Source organism: Rhodnius prolixus, unplaced genomic scaffold (genome assembly GCF_049639745.1).
Source record: "Rhodnius prolixus isolate KJV_2025 unplaced genomic scaffold, Rpr scaffold_6, whole genome shotgun sequence".
NCBI classification, from domain to species: Eukaryota; Metazoa; Arthropoda; class Insecta; order Hemiptera; family Reduviidae; genus Rhodnius; species Rhodnius prolixus.
In genome coordinates, this window is record NW_027411634.1 from 19,045,511 (window position 1) to 19,068,161 (window position 22,651).

Consider the following 22,651-nt stretch of genomic DNA (forward strand, 5'->3'; position numbering starts at 1 on the left):
AGGGGAAAAGAACGAACATCTTTTTTTAATTTTATTTCTTATCTTTATTTCAGAGAACGTAAATTACAGTAACATTGGTTAAGTGGTAAATACTGACCAGTTCCAAATTAAAGCTGCACCAGATTGCCGCTAGAGTGTAGAAGAAATAATGGATAGTACCAGGGGGTATCCATTTCAGCTGGCTGACGGTCATTTAGAAGCTTTTAGAAGCTCTCTGAGAATGGTCTTAACAATATTAACCATCGCACATAGATTTACTTTTAGATTTTTATCGAAGAAATAGACTCATGTTTAGAGTATTGCTGACAGAGGATATGATAGTGTTTCATAAAAAATCATTTTTAACAAGTTGGAACTTTAAAAGATTTAGTGAAAGAGCCGATGTTTTTACTAAAAACGTTTTTTCAGTGTTTACAAGATAACGCCTTAGTATAATAAAATTAAAGAAAAAACCTTACGTATAAGTGCCTCGACGTTTTATCGTTGAGATATTTACGTAGATATAAAAATTCCTCAAGGTTTATGTTCTTTTTATTCTGAAAATGTGCTTAGGCCCACCATGTTGGATAATATAGTTGATTTTAACCGTTTTTACATCTTTTCACTAACTTCCCTTAAACCTTATCTAGTGATTGGTTAGTCCTTCTAGAATCTGCCGAGACATGGAGTTTTGGAAGGTTTCAGAATGGTACAAAAATCTGGGGATACAGCCACAAGATCAGAGTAATAGGTTCTCTCACTTGTATATTGCAGAATTTTTAGAAGATGAAAGCGATCTAAAACAACTTATCTGAGTATTGGCCAGCAAGAATATCACATTTCTCAGAAACAGCCATGGCTTTTTTGGCGGTAAAATGATTTAAAAAAAAAAATCTAAGAGAGCCAATTACTAGGATTTTGGATAGAAATGATATACATATCTAAGACAGAAAAACAGTTTAAATTTCAAAATAGACACAAACAATTTAAACAACATATACGCAAACTTACTACAAAATACTTGACAATTGGCAACACTGACTGCCACACAACCTAACACATATCACACACAGACCGATCACACTCAGTCCATGAACAGACACGGCAGAAGACACACCAACCCTGTAATGTAAAAATATTACTTTGTAAACTAGGTAAATAATTTTTGTAAATTTCATTATATTATACATATTCATTTTAATAGAATCATTGTTAACAATCTGTAAATATGTTCCACAGCCCTGAAGATGACCTAGTCCCTAGGTCGAAAGCTCGGCAAAATAATTGTATCACGACTGAAATGGCCATTATTTTTTCATCCTATTGAAACTATGAATCAGTCACCAAAAATAATGAACAACAAGAATAATTTATATTGTTAAAGTGTAGAATGTAAATTGCTGAAAGACGTCCATTTTGTAAATTTAAAGTTTCAAATTCAAACAAATTACTTACTTACAATTTACATTTTATTATATTTCTTCATAATTTAACTCAAGTTTTATTAATGGCAGTTGGATTCCATAATTATTTACTGATCTAGGAAAATCTGTAAGTATTCATCTCGGAAGGAAGTGAAATAATAAGATTTTTGTTGTTATCATTGTTGATTGGCAAATAGACCGTAGCCTTATTGTATTGACAGGATTCAACATTCGTAAAGGATATCAAGACATCGTTGTTATGATGCAATTTTTTTTTAAATTTTATTTTACAATTAATAAGTAATTAAGTATTTAATACCTAAACAAAAAGAAAATATGGAGTAATAATACAATAGTTTTATTACATCAGTGAGCTGACTTCTATTTGGATTCCAAATTTTGGAATACGTGTAAAGTTCTTAGTGTGCTGGCCCATATTTAATTTGTAATTATATAAGTTTGAGTATTATTATAGAATAAATTACTTATACTAATTACTTCCTACAGATCGTAATTAAAATTCCTACAAACTGGGGAACAGATAAAATTATCACATTTAATTTAAATAAATAAAAAAAAGTACGGTTTCAGGCCTTGATGATTAGACATCTTCTTTGTAGAATTGATGGCGTTTAAAAAATAGATTTTTTAGAAAATTAGTATTCCTTGTAAGCCTAAGAATTTAGCACTATCATCTTCTGAGTCGAGTTTATTTGCTAAAGGAATCGATCATGGCTTACACTCAGCGAAAAGTTGATTTTTGGAAAATACAATTTTTGGTAGAGGGGTACTTCTTCTGAATAAGTTTAAAAAAAATAAGATTACGAACTCATTAAAAAAATACTTGTTTGTCATCCTCGTCATCAAATATTGTAAAACAATGTCGTAATTAATTAAAACAAAACAAATTTCATAATTATTAGAAATATGATCAATTATTTTGTCACTTAATTAAGTAATTAGTACATTAGTGATGATGAAATCTTATTTCATCAAGTAAGTGACACCTGCCGATTTAGTGTGCCGTGTTTTTTGATTAAATTGTCCCAACGGTAGAGCATTGACTCTCTACATAGGCTAGTCTAAATTTGCGAAGGATTATGTGAATGACGTCACCAGATCTCAAGGTCTTAGTGTTTTTCTGTGCCAATTAAAGTCAATATAAGATTACTTTACCTTCATCAAATGTCTACCAATGTTCGAATGAATTTGATAGATGATTCCCCTGATAGATTATTTGGTTATAGTTCCTTAAAATAGTTTAATATTACTTTTGCATCATTGAAGAGAGATTACGAGTTATCTTTTACTACAATTCTTTTTTGGTTTTTGGTAATTATTGGAAAAAAAGTTACTTACTGAAGCAGATAAGCGTAAGCTAGAGATTTTTTGAAAGGAAATTGTTGAAACGCATATTTGGGCCGGTTCGAGAAAATGAGGAATGGAGCTATATAAGGATATCTCCAAAAGAATTATATCTTTCAAGCCAGTTGGGAAATGGAGAATAGACAGGCCACAGAAGTGATGGATCGAACAAGTAGGAAGGATTGCTGCAGGAATGGGGATGTATCCGCAATGGTGTTCAGTGGCGATGGATAAAGAAGAGTGGGGCAGGGTTCCTGAAGGAGGCCAAGACTCGAACTGGGCTGTAGAGTGGGATACGTATCTATGATTGAGTAAAGACCGGAGTAAGATCTAATCTGTTCCACACAAATAGTATAATAACTCAGAAATAATTTTCCTTTTCTAAGCAACCTTACTCAAATAAGAAAAACATTACTTCTTTATACAACAAGAAAGTAGTGATATACTGGTTTGGAATTGGCGTATGAATTGTCTAGATTTGGGACAGTAAAAGCATTTTAATGTGGCAGTATGATTAAAACGTACCTTGTCTCACTTAGTTAGCTCCCTAAGATAGTCGGTAGACTAGCTTTCGGTCCCTCTATAACAGGGATGGTGAACCTTTTTGAGACGTGGGTCAAATTTTGTTCATTTTTTTTTTTTAGTACTAGCTCTTGGGTCACTAATGCCCATTTGCACAAGAGTTAAGTTTAAAAATTTTAAACTGAATATTTTCAAAACTAAACATCTTTAAAATTCAGTTGGCTTAACGGGGTAACACGGGACGAAACAAGTGCTATGGAAGTCTCTTTTTACAAACATAACTGAACAAAACCTTACAAAAGTGTGTTTTATCTGAAGAAAAATCTAAGTATGGTTACTTGCTTTGGGTTGTCGATTTTTTTAACAAACAAAATATGAGTAAAATTATACATTTTATTTGATATTTTGTAAACACTTTTGCTCTATTTCAAATACTATAAAAGCATTTGTCGTCATTTGCCTTTTAGAACTGCAATGATCAAACTAAAGGTTATAGATAGCATTTAAATTGTTTTTGTGTCAATGTGTGATTGAAAAAAATACAGATAGAATATAAATTATCCACACAATTAGAAAATATAAATCAAACCGCGTAAACAAACAAATGGTTGCCTAGCAATTGTGGGTCAGTGAAAAAGCTTGCGCGGGTCATAGGTTCGCCATCATTGCTCTGTAATATCAAGCACTTATCACACCTGGAGTGAACAATAGCGCAAGTGCAGTAGGCTGCAAGAAGCTCCAGACTGTAGTATTATAGTATGATTCTTGAGCTATATTAGTATGCGGAATATTATTAGTAATTCTAAAATACTAATAAAAGAAATGTTTCCTTTCTTTAACAAATATTTTGAATAGGATCTAGGTTACGCTACTGTATATATCTGAAACAACTAAAAATGAGAAATAATCATGCCATTTATTCAAAAAAAATAGTGCAAAGCGCAAGTAAATGTCGGAAAATTGGCCATTCAGAGATTAAACAACAGCAGAAAGGTAACAATTTCTTGAGTTTTCAGAACAGATAACTTGCCTTTGTCTTTTTCCGATAAACGCATTTCAGACTATGTTTGCGAAACAGCTCAAGATTCAAAAAATTTGATTCGAAAGCAAATTAATTGAATAGTAATTTTAGATTCTTAAACTAGTATTATTCTATTCATGCAGACATGTGAACATTGCGGGTTTAGCAGCACCACAAATCCATTAAAACATTAGGAGCCCTCCAAGCTGTATATACACCGCAACTTTAAACCAAGAAAATTTTCTTAGACGACTTGTATGTTTCTTTTAAATCTCGAATAGCTTTTCCTTGAGCGGGAGACCCACTTTTACGTACATCAAAGAGTTAGGAGAAATGAAAGAGAAGTGTGAATTGTAACTAAAAAGGGTCTCTAATTCCTTTAATTATAACTTTTCTGACTTTAGGTTCATAAATTAATTTTATTCTATTCATGCGGACATGTGTGCATTGCGGGTTTAGCAGCATCACCACTTTTTTTTACGATAATTATAATTACTGAAGCAATATGACAGAAATAATAATCAATTTAATTGAAGTTCCTACGCTGACGATACTGCCATCTTATCTACTAACAAAGATCCAATAATAGCTCATAGAAACCTTCAGTCTCACCACACCTCCTTAGAAAATTGGTTCAAAAAATGGGCTATCAAACTGAACGAAACTAAATCTCAAAATATTACCTTCACTCTTCGACGCATCACTCTTCCTCCTGTCTTTTACAATCTTATTCCTTTACCAGTAGTCAACGTAGTCCGCTACTTTGGGCTTTACCTTGACAGAATACTTACTTGGGAACCCTCATACTCGACTTAAGAGAACAGAACTCATCAGGCGCTTCCGACAACTGAAAAGACTACTCGACAACAGATCAAAACTCACTCTGGACAACAAAAGACATATATGTAAGTATATTAAAGCCAGTCTGGGCTTATGGCATCGAACTGTGGGGTTCAACCAAACGCTCAAATCTGTAAAGAATCCAGGTCCTTGCAGTCTAAAATTCTTCGCTCTATAGTAAAAACGCTCCTTTCTACGTCGCCAATCAAAAAAGACAGTGGCCTTGTGATCTCCTCTCTGATGAAGAGAGTCAGTAGAAAGTAAAATGTTTTTGGAGTATAACCACTGGGTAACTTCTCCACTCTGTTATTCTGTTATTTATTGTTATCATTGTTGCTTATAACGCAAAATGCGTTGATTTTAACTAAATGATAAAAAAAAAAAAAAAAATTGAAGTTATTTATATTAAAGAACGTTTGAAATCTGTTTGCTGACTTGTCAAAAAGTTTTAACGAATTTTGACACGTCCAACTCCCAGTAGAGTTTTTACATTTTAGATTCTGTTTAAGAGTATTGTCAAAGAGGTTGTTGCAAAAAGTCAAGATGGAACTGTGATTGTTAAATTTTTTCTGTTTTGGATTAAAACTGTCAAAAGTAGAAGTGTACGGTAAATACTTTTCTGGTATTAATGTAACCAAAAATGTGTAGTTTTATCTATAGCTGGTTACTAAAGTTGGCTGTTTCATGAAGTAGATTGAATAATAATTTCAGGAAAAAAATGGCAATCAAATACGCATTAAGGTCTACAAGGGCAGGTTTGGCCATTACAGTAAACAGGAGAACAGTTCCAATTCGTTGAACATCTACTTAGTTTTCTCCTGAAAATATTATTACATTTAAGGAAACCGTCGTATTGTGTAAATCTTTTCTTCCTTTAATGTCATTTCTATTTATTTGTTATTGCTTTTTTTCTATAACGAACAGTCGAACAGTCTTATTACAAAGTAATAAATACTTCAATTTTGTGTAAATATTTGGCTATTTGGAGGTTATCAAGTCGTAGTAATCCAGTTTACAAGAAATAGGTTAATAAGAAAAAATAAATTTTTATTTAAGGGTAGACTTCTATGTTTTTGGCAGTCATAAGGATGAAATATTGGGTTTTAGACAATAAAAACTAACAAAGAAGTAAGTCTAATATTGCGTGATCTGTTGTAGATGGAGCCCTATATAGGTATATTGCAGTTATTGAACGTTTATACACGATATACAGGGGTAGATTATTTTCGATCTTATACTTATCAAAATTTGGTAACTATTACTTTGCAAAAGCAACTATTTAGATGTATTAGTATGCTTCACAATCAAGGCTTGATTCCTTTGAGGATCTGAAGCAATAATGTGTTACCCGTCAAAGGAAATATGAAAAAAGAGTATGATGCTAAGAGAAAAGCCCAAATTCCATAGGAACCCTAAGTAAGCTTCTTATCGATTCATGTAGTAATTCCTAATTTCGAATTAAAAATTAACTAGAGAGAAAAAAGTGTTGGTTTACCCCATTTCTCATCCCAGTTCAATGACTCTTGCTGCACGCAGTAAGTGCTTTTTAATTTCGCTTCAATGTAGTAGTTTTCTTAAATTCACAACGGTTATATCCTTAAATACTCGCAGAATACTAATTTGCAAGTAGGGCAGCTAAAAGGAAACTTGCCAACTTTTATTACTAGCGTCAAGAAATGTAAGTACTCCACCAGGAGACGACAACCGTGTCTTAATATTTATAGCGGTAGATGGTAGTTTGTGGCTTCAAATCTTGAAGATGTGCTTTTTTTTTTACCATTCGGAAAAATCGGAACACCTTGGAGGTTCGTCAAGGTGAAGTTATTTTAAGATTCTGTTTGGGAATTTAATAATCAATCACTAAACTTTTTTTTAAATATATTGTTTACAAATATTAATGTATCATTATGCAGTAACGAATTAAAATGAAGTTACGTGTAAATGTTTTAATTTATCTAGAACTTTAAAATATTTGTGGTTGAGAACACGATCAATAAATAACTTAACAATGGAATCTGTGGGACATGAGAATCAGGAGAGGAACTACCAATTGGTAACATTCTTGGCATAATACCAGTTAGCTGGTCAGCCCCGAAGAAGATCTTGGAGCCACTGGCGTTTCAGTCGGCGCGGAGGATTGCCTGTTATGGGTAGGAATGAGGCGAGAGACTGTTCGAAGTGTTAGGACAATGAGAACGTATGGTATTTCTGTTATTTTTCCGTGGCTAGCTGCTTCACGATAGGAATGTCCGAGATCAGTGGGTTTAGTGATGTAGAACGAGTATGTCGTAGATTGTAATATCCGTATGTTGTCTGGCTTAGCCCCAGAGTTTTAATTGGTATATCCACAAAGGTTTAATTATAAAGTTAAATATTTGTCTTTTTAGTTGCGTCGGCGGTTTTTAGATCTTCGTCCAAGAAGTTTGCCGCGTTTCTCTTTTTAGGGAAATAGTTGTGGGTTCCATTTTAGACAGTTTGTCTATGAAAATTTCATAGGTAGGGTACCAATAAAAGAACTATGTGGAAGTCAATCGGTTAGTAAATGGAAGAAGATTGTTATTGATGAAGACAGGAATTCAGGACCCGCACCATAGAGTGAACGAAGCGAGCTGCCATTTTGATGGGTTCAGTTTAATTCACCATTTATGTCTATGGCTCCATATGAAGGTGAATCGAATAACAATAAATATAAATTGCAAATTTTACTTAGTAATTGGTAGAACATAACACAGACAACTGTATTGTCATTGTCCTTAATATATGCACAATAGAGTGTTTCAAAAAATGATGACTTTTAAATTTTAAAGAGCGCCGGGCGGAAAATCAAAGTTCATTTAAAAACAAAAAGTTTCGTCCATAATAGAGCGAAATCGATTAATATTTAGAGGTCGATACCATTGATCAAAAAATTTTTGTTTTCCTTTTTTTTATATATAAGTATATATATATATATATATATATATATATATATATATATAAAAACCTTATTAAATGTTTTGTATCTTTTCAAATTATTAGCAAAACATGTAATTGTACAAAGTTTATTTAAATATAATTTGCTATAAAGACAATGCAGTTGGAATCATTTTAATGGCCATTTTACTTTCAAAGTTATGAATAATTAAAGAAGCTGTGTTTTTAGAAAAAAAAATATTAAGAAAAATATACATTTTTGAAAAATTTCTATTAATTAACTATGTATAATATATTAATATATCAATCAAAAATGTATATTTTTCTTAATATTACAATAATACAATCAACGGTTGCGATCTCTAAATATTAATCGATTTTGCTCTATTTCGAACGAAACTTATTGTTTTTAAATGAACTTTGATTTTCCGCCCGGCGCTCTTTAAAATTTAAAAGTCATCATTTTTTAAAACACCCTAATGCACAACCAGGGTTTTTTAATTTCATTATTTAAGTATTAGATATGCAATTCAGAAAAAGCCTATAAAATTGTAAAAATTTAGTGTATAGGTAAGTATATAACCGTCTTTTAATGCTACCTTTTCATAATATCCATTAAGGTCGAATGAAGAGGTTATATATTATTTTCCTACCTTGTAAATTGGCAAAAGATTAATTCATTAGAAAGCATGGACAATTATAATCAAGCAATGGCCGTGGATATGGTCCAGGAATCTAAGGAGAGCATATTTCAATGGATTAGTTATATTAATTAAGTTTCTGTTCTTCCTGATAGTTGAAGTCTTTCCGCAATCATTTAGTTCAGCTATAGTCCAATCTTTTCTTTTATCGCTGCTTGAAAAAAGTATGTATTGCGACTATTGTGTACGCAAAATGAGAGGTTAGAGCAGAAATATTCATTCGTAAAATACTAGCGAAGATTTCTGTTGTTATGAATGTTATTTTCATTTTAAATTTTACCGGTATCCGGATAGTATTCTCAAGTTACTAACAACTGTCCATCATCTGAAAGTGAGCTGTAAGAAGCTGATAGAAAGAGAAACTCTTAATTGTCAGTAGCTGGGGATTCAAATCAGAAATCTCCATGTTGGAATCCAGCACGCTAACCACTTAGCTAATCTCTTCCCTATTGTTATAAAGTCTGGTTAGAATAACAGGGTGGGATTGCAGTATTTCTTAAAGATTTCATTCATTTCCATTAACAAAACTTCGCTTTTTAAACTTTGCAAGTTTAACGACCTCTTCACGCGATATTGATTTTATCTTTCTCACTAACTATAAATCATATCAACAAGTAGATTGTGCTACAATATGGCCTCCATATATTTGCATATCTCCCTAGGTTTTCCAGGTACAGTGCCTTTTATATTCTAAGAAAATCTATATTATATTGATGAAAGAAATACTTCCTTTTCGACAGAAAAAAATATAAATAAAGATACACGCTTGCCAACTCATATCTTGCTATTGTATTTCTAAAAGCGTGTTACAGCCTACTTGATCACCTTTATCAGCGATCTAGCTGTCGTTTTTTAAGCCTTAGCATGTCCTGAAAGAAATTGAAAATATTTAAATAATATATGTCGGCCATGTTTAAAGAATGGCAAAAAGCAAAATACCCAGAATATAACGAAATGGGAGCCTTCAGGCAGACGGAAAAGAGGTATTTACAATATGGAAGGACTTTATAGCCAATATAATCATCTAATGTCACGGTAAATGCAATAAATGGTAGCAATTGAGCTGCATTCTTGAGAGAGAGAGAGAGAGACAGAGAACAAAGTTTGCTCTATAACAGGAAAGACGAGGGTCGTTTGAAAAGTCGGTGCAAAGTCGAAGAGATAGCACTACTGGCGCGTATCGAGGTTATGTTTAGTTAGTAGCATCTCTTGGAAGAACACACACCAAGTTTCAGCCAGATCGGTCTATTTCTTTGTGTTTGGCATTCGTTTGAATCGAGGAAGTCGAGTGATTTTCAAAAAATGGACGAAAAAGAATTTCGTGTGTTGATTAAACACTACTTTATGAAAGGCAAAACGCCTCAGGAGACTAAAGAGAAGCTTGATAAACATTATGGTGACTCTGCACCTTCGATTAGAACAGTTTATAAGTGGTTTCAAAATTTTCGGAGTGGTCATATGGGCACAAGTGACGCTGAACGTTCTGGACGCCCTGTTAAGGTTACTACTCCAGAAATCATTGATAAAATCCATGATATGGTGATGGATGACAGAAGAGTGAAGGTGCGTGAGTTTGCTAGTGCTGTGGGCATCTCGAATGAACGGGTACATAATATTTTGCATCAACATTTGGACATGACAAAGCTATCCGCAAGATGGGTGCCGCGATTGCTCACGCTTGACCAAAAACGAAATCGTGTGAAGTGTTGCAAGGACGGTTTGCAGCTGTTCCAGAAGAATCCGCAGGACTTTAAGGGTCGTTTCGTCACTGTGGATGAAACATGGATACATCACTACACTCCTGAGACCAAAGAACAATCTAAACAATGGGTTACCAAGGGGAAATCTGCGCCAAAAAAGGCGAAGACCGTTCCTTCGGCCGGAAAGATGGCGACTGTCTTTTGGGATTCGCAAGGAATAATCCTCATCGACTATCTGGAAAAGGGTAAAACTATTACAGGTGCATATTATTCATCGTTATTGGACCGTTTGAAAACCGAGCTGCAAGAAAAACGCCCACGATTGGCCCATAAAAAAGTCCTTTTCCATCACGACAACGCACCAGCTCACTCCGCAGCAGCTGTGGTCGCAAAATTAATGGAAATAGGGTTCCAACTCGTTTCACGTCCCCCCCCCTATTCTCCAGACTTGGCTCCCTCGGACTACTATTTGTTCCCCAATATGAAGAAATGGCTGGCGGGAAAAAGATTTTATTCAAACGAGGAGGTGATTGCAGTAACGAATGGCTATTTTTAGACTTGGACAAATCCTATTATTCGGAAGGGATCAACAAACTAGAGCAGCGTTGGACGAAGTGTATAAGCCTAAAAGGAGACTATGTTGAAAAATAAAAAAGGTTTACCCCAAAAAATTAAGTAGTTTTTATTTTTGCACGGACTTTTCCCTCGTAAATAACAGAAGACAGCGGTGCAGCAAATTGAGTCTATTTGTCAATTGAGACAAGACTCTTAGAAAGGATTCGATTCCAGAGAATGATAAAAAACGAGAATGATTCCTTGTTTAAATATAACAAAGAAATGTGAACGTTTTTCAAGTGTGAATGTCTTATAGACTGAATATTTTTAACCTTGATATTTAGCCTTGACAGTGTGAATTTAGGTGTTGTAGATTTAAAATTTTAACTTCAATTTATATTATTTTATTTGTTGATTAATATAAAAGTGAAAAACTTACTAATTAAGCAAATATTGTAGAAGTGCGTAATGAAATTGAATTATATTCAGTAAGTTTAGTTAGTACGAACCGGTTGTATTTAAGAATTGCAGAAGAAAGAAACAAATGCTACAAATTGCCAACTGCAGTCCCATCTTTTGATTGAATAATAACTAGTGTTTCTTGTTTAACACGCCATTTTTATTTACAAGGTTATTGAGAATAAGCTGCATATTTGAGTTGCGGATTCAGTGGGATATTATTATTCAAGTTCATGTGCCTCGTGAGAGAAATGATAACGAGAAAAAATAACACTGCCTACATAATATAAATATCAAATTCTTGTAACTTGGTTAATTTAAAGACTACTGCTTCATCCTCATTGTCTGAAAGTCTTTCTGTTTTCCTAATTGTAAGAACTTAATAAAAAAACATTGGAAGGTCAACTTATTGGCAATGAAGATCAGTCATTAAACACCATATTCTCCCCATTTATGGCATCTTTACCAATATCCTATCCATCTTTCATACTCATAATTTTTTATTTCTTTTTTACATTTCTCACTCTTTTACTAAATAATGAGTTATAAAACTATAATTTATTAATTGATTGTCGAAGTAAACTACTTTTTGACCTTCAAAACGAGCTCATCCATACATTATTTGTGCCCAAGGTTAAACAGTAGTTGATACACTCTTTTTTCTTACTGACCCCATACTTCATTATTGTCTTGTTCAATAACTGTACAATCATTAGGTTATTATCGTTGGACTTAATATCGTAAAAGAGTTTTTTGTTTTTTTATTGTATCATTGTGATAAATAATCGATAAATAATCGTGGTCTTGTTAATTATTAATAATTTTTTCACTTAATTACTTCTAATTTTATACACCTCGTAAAAAAAGGTATTTTGCTATTTTTCTTGTGTTGTTTCACCAGAAACATTTGTTTGTGAGTTCTCTGAATAAAAAATATAGTTTTAACAAATTGGTTCGTATTTTTACGTGTCCATTGTTGCTGAAAAAAGAAATCACAGAATTTTCAATTTTAAAATGATGCCATAATAATGTTTTGGTGAAAGCTGGACAACTGGAAATAGGAATTTATCGAACTAATCTTTGTATCGATGTGGTAGATCTATAACCTTTTATTTAAGGTTACAGGAAAGCCTACGAAATGTTATACTGAATTTTTTTTAAAAAAAATTGCGATGAAGATGTTGAAAATAAATTTGAAAACAATGATTTTCTGAAGCAGTTTGATTTATTGTTTTGACACTGACTGTTCAATAGTTTTTGTCAGTTATCTTCGATAGTCATACTTTTTTGTATTATTTTTTTCAAGGTCATGAAAACAACATGGCTATCTTAAAAAACACCGCCAGTCTTTATTTTTATATTCCATTATTATTGGATCTCATTTTAAAGGCTTTTTTAGTCATTTTGCATTGAGCTTTGTTCTTATTCTTTTAAATATATACTATTTTCTCTCCTCTTTTTTTAAAGCAGAGGTGCATAAATAAAAAATTATTATCAAAAAGAATAATATTAATGGGGGAAGAACATAAATAGAAGTAACACAATACAGAAAGCAGTTCCCTAGTGTGCAAAGCATCAATTCCATAAACCATAATATCTGCTTAATATTCAGAGTCGTAGTGATTTTTCTTTAGAACCTGATGAAAGAATATTTTATACTTTATTTTCTATGTTTTCATCCAAATTAATTTTATAAAAATAATATTTTTTTCTAAATGGCTACAATGGGACAATTACAAAAATAACATCAGCTAAATCTTGAATTTTACTAGCCTTATATAACTATACCTAGTTCGATTAATAATTGTACAATACATAATAGCTCTTATTGATTCCTCAAATCGTAGGTTAAATTGCATCTGTGAAAGTTACCAATGTCCCATATTGTATTGTAATATTTTGGGCGATATTTTTTAAAGTGGTTTTGCGAAATATGTGCTACACATTATTAGAGAAAAGTGAAATAACTAAGAAGAGCATATTTCTAGAAAAAAAAATATATTCATATACAGTCGAGCCTCCCAATAAAGGACACTCTCACTAGCGACCACCTCCATTTACGGGGCAGTTTTTGGATTTCCCCGTTTTTACCCCTATACACTTTCTATATAAAAGAACCTCCGACTAATTGACACTCTACATAGCGACCGCGGACATTGATTTTGGGGAACGGATTAAATGTTTCACCTCCCACCAATGACCATCTTATTATTAAAAGTTCGTTTGACGCGGTGATAAAAAGAATTATCCCCTCTCAAGTTTGTGTTTTTTCCTAAAGTTTCCTAAATAAGCTCGCTCATACATCTTGTACCATTTTAATCATTTTTCAATATAACTTTGGACGTACAATATTATTTTTTCTGATATGTCTCTCAAACGAAAGTGGTTAACTCTAGAAGAGAAAATAAATGTGTTGGAAGATTTTGCAAATACCAAATCGAGCCATCGTCAACTTGCCGAAAGGTTTGCTCTATTTTTGTAATAATAGATGATAGTATGATGATAATTTTACCATAAATTATTATTGTTAAGAATAAATGTGATGATTATTATACAAAATTATTAATTAAATCAATATGTAGTTTTTTTGATAATTTTTTTGGATAATTAAGAAAAACTTGATGCATATCATATAGCTGCAATAATTATGCAATTATGCACGTTTTTAAATCTATTAATAATTAACAATTTTTAAATAGATGTTTGGAAAAAAAACCCATATTTTTTCATTATGAAACTTGCCTACCTCCTTCTAACGGCCACCTCCAAACAGCGGCCACTTTGCCTTCCCCCGCCAGTGTCCGTTATTGAGAGGTTCGACTGTAATTAAAAATAAGAGTAATTATATAATTCAAATTATTAAATTATTTTTTCATTAAAAACTAATTAAAGAACTTAACATTCTTATAAAAACCCTTAAATAGTTCACGTATCTGAAGGTTGAGTAACTTTTTAAGTTCTGCAATGCCTGTGAAGATCGGTGTCAAAGTTATTGTTGATAACAATTAAATATTCATTATTGATTCTCATTTTAAATATTATTTTAGTCTTTCTTAAAGATTTTTTTATTTAAACCTTTCTTTAATGTTTAGTGTAATACTGCTCTCACCTAACCTGTTTGGAGAAACCTCCAGTTATTCTATAATTATTATTTACAAATTACATGTTACTTGACATATCCCGGATCTGTTGAACTCATTTTAATTAGTTTAATAGTTGAATGCTTTTTATTATTATTGTTCAGTTTCAGGTATGAGGTTAATTAAAGCTGATGTTCCCCAAGGCTCAGTCCTGGGGCCTACACTTTTCAACATTTTTATTAATGACGTCACCAAGCTGAAACTCAAATCCAGTTGCTCCCTGTTTGCTGATGATACTGCCTTCTTTATTTCTTCCTTCAGAGTTGACATAATAGCCAAACAATTATCGATAGCCCTTGAAAAATGTTTCAAATACTTTGCAAAATGGAAAATAAGGCCAAACCATGCCAAGACACAAATTATTTTGTTTACACGCCGCAGACCGGTTGTGAATAGATTTGTCCAAATTAACGGCGACTCCCTTCCGTGGAGCAAGGAAGTTAAATACCTCGGGTTGGTGTTAGTCTCCAAATTAACTTTCACCAAACACATAAACTCAGTGTGTGATAAAGCGGTAGGAATTATGTGCAGTCTCTTTCCTCTTTTGAACCGCAACTCTAACTTAGATTTTCTTAATAAAAAACTTATCTACTATCTCTACATCCGCTCCGTACTACTATATGCAGCCCCTGTGTGGTCCAATACTTGTTGCACCAATTACGGGAAGTTACAAAGAGTCCAAAACAAATGCTTAAGGTTAGTTGGGTCATATCCCCGGTGGACACCCATAGATTACATGCATGCAGCACTTGATGTTGCCAGCGTGCCCACATTTATCTACAACGCTACGGAAAACTTTGTAACTTTCTGTACACATAGTCCCTACCCGCATATAAAAAGTATTATGGACTATAACTTAAGTTCTCTTAATTATAGAAAATACAAACACAAAAGGCTAAAGCATATCTTGCTTTGTAGTAAGGTTTTTTTTAAAATTTTTTGCCTTAGCATTAAGTTCGACTTGTATCCAATGTAAATGTTGATATGTTGTGGAGAGGATATCGGCATGCAGCCTGAAACCTCCTTTTAAATATATTTGTATAAAAAATTTTAAATTGTATAAATAAACATTTTCAAATTCAAATTCAAATTATTATTGTTATTGTTATTATTATTATTGTTGTTGTTATTATACCCTAGAGTTATTTCTTCCCAAAATTATGATCTAAAAAAGGATTAGAAAATGAAACAAACAAACGAAATAAGAAGTTAAATTAATACACTTTTTGCTGAGATGATTTCTAAATAGTTAATGGTTAATTACCATACCAAATTTAGTTATCTAATCTATTTGTATATCTGCAGAGTGTTTAGCTCTTCAGATACTTGTTATGTCGATAAGGTTGACAAGGAAACGATAGAGGTACGCCCTTGACATATAAACACACTAAAGATCAAATTAGTGTAGGAGTACGACGAGCCTCTCATCGTCTTGTCCGTTTAATGCTCGTGCTCAGTATTGTGAAGATTAGATGGTGACCCCAGTGCCACGTGGAGGAGTCACCAATCTACTCTTAAAAAAAAAAAAAAGCTAATACATTTAGACTTAAATTCAATCGATCTTTCAGACGCCTCCATCGAGATAAGAAGATAGATCCATCAATAAAAAAGAATAAATAGAGAAGGACTCATAAAATGCATCCCAGCATTTTATTTATGTTCTTACAGTAAAGGAGTTGGCAATTCGCCAGAACGGAAATTATAATTATAGAATACAATATTTTGTATTTTTAAAAGAAATAATTAAAAACTTTACACAGTGAACGATTTAACCATAAAACAGAATTTATTAATAAGTTATTATTCAAATATTCATCTTGTTGGTTTAATATTTATAAATTTATTTAAGACTGTTTTTACTTATCCTTACCTTCATTTTATTTTTCTCAAATATTGCGAAATGAATACACAAATTTTGAATTGACAGCTGCTCGCATGATCAAAGGTATCAATGAATTAGTTGGTTAGCATATGTAAATTATCTGTTTTGTTAAGTGTGAATCTTCTGTAATTAACTAAAATTATTGTTATTATTGATTACTACACCTCTTAAATTTTTAGTAGTAAATATACATATGTATTTCTAAAATAAAATTCTTGCTAGAAATAAAATGTGTATGTGTAGCAACATCAGATGTCTTTACAACTGCAGGCGTCAAGATATTTCTTAATTAGCACAGCTAAAATCACAATTAGAAGAATGAAATTTTTGCTAACAATAATTACTATCCAATGGGATAAACAGTGGTGCATTATGGACTCTTTAAAATTTGAATTTCTCAGATTTAATTTGATTGGGAGAAATGAAAAATAAATACTTTTTCTGCAACCATGTAGGGAAGTTCTCATTACTCAATTAAAATCAGCTGTGTAATGCCCAACTTCCCACACTAGTGGGGGGAAATTCCCATTAGTGTCACTTTCCTCACAAGTGAGTGGAAAAACTTTATTGTGCTTCCTTGATATAAGAAGTTTTGTTATTAACATAAATATTTTCTGTAAAACTTTAATAAGCTTATTTAACGTAAATAATTAAAAAACGAATATTAAAAAATAAAATAAAAATTGAAAGGAATATAGAAATAAAAATAATACTTTAATAAATAATTAGATATTTTTAATTATAACAGTTAAAAAGGTTATAGTGTTACCTTATAGAAATTTAAAATGGATTCTAGTGATTCCTGTTTAGAAAACACTCCTCCATCAATAAAAGAAACAGCAGAAAATGTAATAAGTAATGTAAATACGTAAGTAATGTAAATAATTGTAACATAACAATAAATGTTTATAATAAATAAATTACTTTTTTGTAGACTGTAAAAATGAAATTTTTAATTTTTTTAGTTAATAAATCTAATGGTTGCAGAAAAAATATAATATTTAACTCGATTGTAAAGTATTTTCCTCACACTCGGCAATTTGCACTTGCACTCGCATCGCTTCGCTCGCTCGTGCGTGCAAACCCTGCCTCGCGTGAGGAAAAGTACTACTTTCCACACTTGTTAAATAAATAACTATTGATTTCTTTAGAAAATTTACGAATAGCAACTTTTCGGATGGTTATTATTTTAAGAATTGTTAATTATTTACAAAACAATTTGAGAATTTAATTTACTTTAGGCTCTGCAATACGTTCAGTAGATAATTATCAGAATGATATTTACGTACAAGATGCAAACACTTAGACAAGTAACAATTCTTATCTTTTATGATAATTCCTTTCTGTGATTACAAAATACAGAAAAATTAGAGTACACATAATTTTTGTAGGACAGGATCTAAATCTGTTCTGTAATTATATATATCACTCTGAAATCTTAATTATCTTTATGGTGTTTTTAGAATTATTTGTTCTGGTGTTTGATTACACAGTTTGGGTCCTTGTACGATTGTTTAGGAGCGGCGTGTATCTCAATTTCCAACCAGACGAATGTTTTTAAAAAATCTGCGAGGTTGTGGTGTATACAGGGTGACCATGGTTACATGCTCCACCCACTATTTTTTTTAACGGTGGGAAATTTCGAAAAAATAAAAAACACGTATTTAACCATTTTTAGTCTAGTTTATTTTTAGTGATTGACCCATTTTTTTAAACCCTTGCATCTCGAGATACAGCATCCAACTTTTGTTTTTCAAATGGAACGTTATATTTATTTTTGCATATTTTTATAGTATTTGAGCTCCTAAAAAAAACAAAAAAACATTTTTTGAAATCGGTTAGGTTTTTCAAAAGTTATGGTAATTTAAAATATGAAAAACAAATTTCAGTTTATTGTAAAAATTACGTTATTTTTTTTAAAGAATCTGTTCAAACTGGGCACGAATAGGTAAGCCAAAACTCTGGACTCCCACGCTTTGCTTGTAGCAGCACTTTTATGGTGGCGAAGTCAAGATCTAGGCAGGCTAGTTATTCGATGTTTCCGATCATCTACTGAAGCCACGGGATTAAGGTTTCTGTACACTTTATTTTTTAGATGTCCCCACAAAAAAAATAGTCCATTTGGGTTAAGTCCGGAGATCGAGGTGGCCATTGGATGGGACAATGAGTCCCTAAGCACTTTTCATGGAAGTTTCTCTCCAGATAACCTCGAACAACTCTCGCATAACGTGCCGGGCAACCATCTTGTTGAAAATACATATCTAGCCGACGTTGTAGACGAACATCTTAAAGCAGAACTGGGAAAATGTCTCTTAAAAAAAGCTAGATACCTTGCACACCAGTTAAGTTCTCTCTGTAGAAGTATGGGCCGATTAGTTGATTTCCTAAAACTCCACACCAAACGTTTGTAGAAAAAACAACCTGAACGTCGAATAACTCTAGTCTGCCTAGATCTTGACTTTGCCACCATTAGTGCAGCTACAAGCAAAGCGTGGGAGTCCAGAGTTTTGGCTTGCCTATCCGTTGATTGTGCCCAGTTTGAACAGATTCTTTAAAAAAAATAACGTAATTTTGACAATAAACTGAAATTTGTTTTTCATATTTTAAATTACCATAACTTTTGAAAAACCTAACCGATTTCCAAAATTTTTTTTGTGTTTTTTTTAGGAGCTCAAATACTATAAAAATATGCAACAAAAAATATAACGTTCCATTTGAAAAAAGAAAGTTGGATGCTGTATCTCGAGATACAAGGGTTTAAAAAAATGGGTCAATCACTTAAAATAAACTAGACTAAAAATGATTAAATACGTGTTTTTTATTTTTTCGAAATTTCCCACCGTTAAAAAAAATAGTGGGTGGAGCACTTTGGTCACCCTGAATACCACGAAGAATGTTCATCTATCGCTTTTTGTACATGCTGGAACGTTTTGATGTACCTATTAAAACCTCTTAATTTCAGTGGTTTATTTATATATATATTTAAATTTATAGAAAGCTTCAGAATACAAGCTATGAAGCTGCAAAAACGTTTCTTGAGCACTAGGGGATTATGCTGACTCAGTCGTTTGTTTCATAGCACCTTATGGTCGACTTGAGGGAGAAGTATTCTCCCTATTTCTCATTCGTTTTTAGTTGGAATGCCGCAGTCAGGAATAACTTTATTTCCAGAACTTTACTGAGATGGTGCCATCCTCTGTGGTGGTTGTTGGAAACAATTATGCCCATGCTGTACAAAAGAAATAAAGGCAATGCTCGATATTTTATTCAATTACTTAGATGCACTTTTTCGGTTCAACAATATTTTACTAATTGTTGGTAAATTTTACTAATAAATATGAGATCAATTAGATCGGCATAACAAAGAGCGAAGAACACGAACCCGAAGTTGACATGAAGGTAGAAACTCGAGTACTGCCATCGTGGGGTTATAAAGATAGATGGTACAGAAGTGTCTGTAATTAGCAGTAATTGCGGGGTGTGCTAACATTTAGCGACTAATTTCGGTCAAAAATGGATAGTTTTTCGCCCTCATATCTTTATTTGAACAATCTACTACCGTAGATTTGTTTTAGACTTGATGTAAACCTATCACGGTGATTTGTCAACTTTTTTGTTAGACTACTGTTCTTAGGGAGTCCAGAGGTAGAGCTGTTATTTCTAATAACTAATCGTTTAAATGAACCTTTAAATAGAATGATAAAATGATAAACTATCAATGTCTACCCAGCCACAATTATTTATATCTGTACATTTTAATTGCATTAATATGATAATAATAATTATTATTTATTTACCAAACTTTACATGTGTACACAAAAATGAAAGAGTACAGAACTTGAGGTTTTAAGCTTAGCGTCTATATACACTCGTTAGTGCAGATTAAAAGGGAACATATTTACATATTAAGGGGAAAAACTAACAAATAAAACTTAACTTGATACAGGTATTTGCGACAAAATATGCTTAAAACGCTTATGTTTAACATTAATACGATTAATGCAATCCAAAATGTAACACTTCTCTTACTTGCGTCTAAGTACCTTCGATTTACATCTCCTTATTCTATACCTATTTACAAAACATCGATTTCCACCAATATTTTGGTCTTAAAAAAAACCTTATCCCCTTAAGAAGCTCTTAACGAACTTTAAATTTTGAGCTGGGTTCTTCAGTATTTAAGTTCTGTTGAACCAATCACCGTGATAACTCAAATTCCGAAGACTTTCACAAAAACTTAAAGATTTGAATTAAGTTTTTAGTAAACGAAAATGCTCGTAATAACAAGTATTAAAAATTTTCTTTTAATTTTGTCTTACTTGAAATTTTGCGTAAGTACGAGGGTCGTTTGAAAAGTCCGTGCAAAAATAAAAACTACTTAATTTTTTGGGGTAAACCTTTTTTATTTTTCAGCATAGTCTCCTTTTAGGCTTATACACTTCGTCCAACGCTGCTCTAGTTTGTTGATCCCTTCCGAATAATAGGATTTGTCCAAGTCTGAAAAATAGCCATTCGTTTCTGCAATCACCTCCTCGTTTGAATAAAATCTTTTTCCCGCCAGCCATTTCTTCATATTGGGGAACAAATAGTAGTCCGAGGGAGCCAAGTCTGGAGAATAGGGGGGGGGACGTGAAACGAGTTGGAACCCTATTTCCATTAATTTTGCGATCACAACTGCTGAGGTGTGAGCTGGTGCGTTGTCGTGATAGAAAAGGACTTTTTTGTGGGCCAATAGTGGGCGTTTTTCTTGCAGCTCGGTTTTCAAACGGTCCAATAACGATGAATAATATGCACCTGTAATAGTTTTACCCTTTTCCAGATAGTCGATGAGGATTATTCCTTGCGAATCCCAAAAGACAGTCGCCATAATCTTTCCGGCCGAAGGAACGGTCTTCGCCTTTTTTGGCGCAGATTCCCCCTTGGTAACCCATTGTTTAGATTGTTCTTTGGTCTCAGGAGTGTAGTGATGTATCCATGTTTCATCCACAGTGACGAAACGACGCTTAAAGTCCTGCGGATTCTTCTGGAACAGCTGCAAACCGTCCTTGCAACACTTCACACGATTTCGTTTTTGGTCAAGCGTGAGCAATCGCGGCACCCATCTTGCGGATAGCTTTGTCATGTCCAAATGTTGATGCAAAATATTATGTACCCGTTCATTCGAGATGCCCACAGCACTAGCAATCTCACGCACCTTCACTCTTCTGTCATCCATCACCATATCATGGATTTTATCAATGATTTCTGGAGTAGTAACCTCAACAGGGCGTCCAGAACGTTCAGCGTCACTTGTGCCCATATGGCCACTCCAAAAATTTTGAAACCATTTATAAACTGTTCTAATCGAAGGTGCAGAGTCACCATAATGTTTATCAAGCTTCTCTTTAGTCTCCTGAGGCGTTTTGCCTTTCATAAAGTAGTGTTTAATCAACACACGAAATTCTTTTTCGTCCATTTTTTGAAAATCACTCGACTTCCTCTATTCAAACGAATGCCAAACACAAAGAAATAGACCGATCTGGCTGAAACTTGGTGTGGGTTCTTCGAAGAGATGCTACTAACTAAACATAACCTCGGTACGCGCCAGTAGTGCTATCTCTCTGACTTTGCACGGACTTTTCAAACGACCCTCGTAGTTAGTGATAGTTGACTGAGAACTATTTAACTAAAAGAATTCCTAACAAAGTAAGTCTTTGTTGATTTTTCTAATTACACACACATGGTAGATAAATTATCTGGACTCAATGAGATTATTGTAACACTCAAAATTATTGCAGTATGTCCTATTTCTTTTCTTAAGGCTAGAGATATTTCTAGTGGCCAACAAAACGATCTGTTTTGTGTGTGATATTACTTTCTAAAATTGACCAATATTCAAAAAAACACAATAGTTCCATTTTACAACAATGTTTACTGGCCCTTTATACTGTAACTAAACTATATTGCATTTGGTGCAGTACATTACATTTTGTTGGTCTTGGCACATAAAATTGTTGTAGATTACCAAGCAGCGTCACTTGCTAATCCCCAGTTTAGTTTCTTTTGTTTTATTCTTATGCAATGATCTGATCCATACTTTGATGTCGTCATCTTCTAAGGAGATGAATATAGATCCGCATTGTATTTATGCATCTGCAGAAACAGTGACAA

At 32.8% G+C, this 22,651-nt stretch overlaps 1 protein-coding gene across 1 annotated transcript in view; it reads left to right on the forward strand.

Annotated features, from left to right (window-relative positions):
* Best1 (bestrophin 1) overlaps nt 1-22,651 on the forward strand; it is a 49,753-nt gene that overhangs the window by 12,808 nt on the left and 14,294 nt on the right. The gene's annotated exons all lie outside the window — the stretch shown is intronic.